The following is a 3,062-nucleotide window of genomic DNA, read 5'->3' as shown; positions in this document are numbered from 1 at the left end:
GGGACCCCCCCCCCCCCCCCCCGGTTAAATGTAAAGGTTAAAAAAATAAAAGTACAACAATCCTGGTTTCTATCAGAGTAGCCTACTGCAGGTAGCATATCCAGTTTCTCAAAAAAACAAACAAATAAACAATCCAGGCTTCTGAAACCAGGATCTTCTTTTTATAATCAGGATACAAGTTTGCATGTAAACACACTCAGTGGTGGGAATGACATTTTGGTGGGGAAATACAAAATCATTTATTTAATTTGTTGTTGTTACTAAAAATACTGGAATCAGTCCCCAAATCTCTAAATAAAATACAAAAGACTTGACCTCTAAAGCTGATGATACACAGAGCAATTGTTTGAGCAATGTTGTTGGTGGCAAGTCCGACTATGTTTTGAATGGATAGCGGCTTTAGTACCTCTAATAGCGCCATGAAAACTTACATTGAAGTGAACTTTTTCTTCTAATGGTGAAAAAATATTCCAGTTTAAAAATAGATTTGTCAGTCAGAAGCATGATAGACAATGACTCTGACTGGACTACACCCTCTGTCCCTACTCAGCCCATATTTGGATTTCCTCGCTCCAATGAGCAGACCTGTGAGGAATGTCACTGCCGCCATACTTTTGTTTTTTCCTTTGCAGTTTGAAATCTATTGTAGGTATGAAAAAGAGAATTTCCAAACATTACTCTGAATTCCTATAAAATTTACTTGAATAATTATGATCAGTTGTTTATATTAATAATGTGACAACATTTTAGGTTGCCCCCCTTAGCCTCTACTTCAGGTGTAGCATAAATCCCTGTCGACACACTAATTTTTATCTTAATGATGAAAATGTGAAAAGCACCTAATGACATTTAGTTTAAAACGGGTCCAAGTAACAGTTACAGAGATCCCTCAAACATGTTTGATGTCACCATATTGACGTCTCTCTGGTAATTCTATTTGTTCTCTAGATTTATTTAATCAAAATACACACCCTAAATAAGCTATGCCCAGTGCAGTTTGCGTCTGTTTATAGTAAATAAAGACAGAACAAATACCAAGAAAGACAGGGTGAGGTGACAATAATGTAACTAAAGAAGTATTTGCTGAAGAACATGCGTGAGCGCTGTACACAGCGATGATGACTGTATCCTTTTATGAAACAATGAACTGGCTTACAGTTGATCAGTGTGTAATAGTGTGTGTGTGTGTGTCTTTGTCATATATACAGTATATACACTGCTCAAAAAAATAAAGGGAACACTTAAACAACACAATGTAACTCCAAGTCAGTCACACTCCTGTGAAATCAAACTGTCTACTTAGGAAGAAAAACACTGATTGACAATCAGTTTCACATGCTGTTGTGCAAATGGAATAGACAACAGGTGGAAATTATAGGCAATTAGCAAAACACCCCCAATAAAGGAGTGGTTCTGCAGGTGGTGACCACAGACCACTTCTCAGTTCCTGTGCTTCCTGGCTGATGTTTTGGTCACTTTTGAATGCTGACGGTGCTTTTCAGTCTAGTGTGTAGTAATGGTGTGGGGTGGCATTTCTTTGGGGGGCCGCACAGCCCTCCATGTGCTCGCCAGAGGTAGCCTGACTGCCATTAGGTACTGAGATGAGATCCTCAGACCCCTTGTGAGACCATATGCTGGTGCGGTTGGCCCTGGGTTCCTCCTAATGCAAGACAATGCTAGACCTCATGTGGCTGGAGTGTGTCAGCAGTTCCTGCAAGAGGAAGGCATTGATGCTATGGACCGGCCCGCCCGTTCCCCAGACCTGAATCCAACTGAGCACATCTGGGACATCATGTCTCGCTCCATCCACCAACGCCACGTTGCACCACAGACTGTCCAGGAGTTGGCAGATGCTTTAGTCCAGGTCTGGGAGGAGATCCCTCAGGGGACCATCCGCCACCTCATCTAGAGCATGCCCAGGCGTTGTAGGGAGGTTATACAGGCACGTGGAGGCCACACACGCTACTGAGCCTCATTTTGACTTAAGGACATTACATCAAAGTTGGGTCGGCCTGTAGTGTGGTTTTCCACTTTGATTTTGAGTGTGACTCCAAATCCAGACCTCCATGGGTTGATAAATTTGATTTCCATTGATAATTTTTGTGTGATTTTGTTGTCAGCACATTCAACTATGTAAAGAAAGGAGTATTTAATGAGATTATTTCATTCATTCAGAGCTAGGATGTGTTATTTTACTGTTCCCTTTATTTTTTTGAGCAGTATATATACTTATATATTTTGTACTGTGATATAAAACTAAGTAAGTAAAGTTTATTTAGCACATTTCACAGCTCAAGGTCATCAAGTGCTTTACAAGAGTAAAATTTTAGAAATAAGCCCATCAAAAAGTTAAAAACATTATACATTGTAACATATGCAATAACGTGAGAACAGTAAATCAATTAGTCAATAAAACTTACAAGCAATAACGGACCTCAAAATAGACACACGACGAGACAAAGGCCAGTTTAAATAACAGAATAAAATGGGACTCAACTCGACTTTAATGAACCATAAAACTTATATAATAACTCATAATTATGTACATTTGATCTATGTGCAATACTGATCACTTTGAAATGTCAGTGCTCAAGTCCACTGGTATGGGACTCTCAGGCCACCAATCGCCAGACTAAAATATTTCAGCAGCTATTGGATGGATTGCCATAAAATGTTATACAAACATTCATGGTACCCAGAGGATAAATCTTACTTTGATGATCTCTTAACTTTTCTTGGAACCATGAGTTTGACATTTGTTTTTTTTTTTTTTTTTTTTTTTTTTTTTTTTTTTTTATTTTTTTTTTTTTTTTTTTTTTTTTTTTTTTTTCTCATGTAACTATTCCTTTTTTTTTTTTTTTTTTTTTTTCTTTTTATTTAACAGTCAGACATATACAAACCAACATAGTGCAGTAGTGAGCAATCTTGTAAATCCATAATTCCAGAAGTGACATAAAAGTGATTTAAGTGTTTGATCTAAGTGTACATGTGAACAGGTGTGAGTATATATATGTGTATGTGTATGTGTATGTGTGTGTATGCGTAAACAAAGTTACCATTTA

Source organism: Micropterus dolomieu, linkage group LG06, assembly GCF_021292245.1.
Source record: "Micropterus dolomieu isolate WLL.071019.BEF.003 ecotype Adirondacks linkage group LG06, ASM2129224v1, whole genome shotgun sequence".
Taxonomy (NCBI): Eukaryota; Metazoa; Chordata; class Actinopteri; order Centrarchiformes; family Centrarchidae; genus Micropterus; species Micropterus dolomieu.
This window is presented reverse-complemented; position numbering follows the sequence as displayed.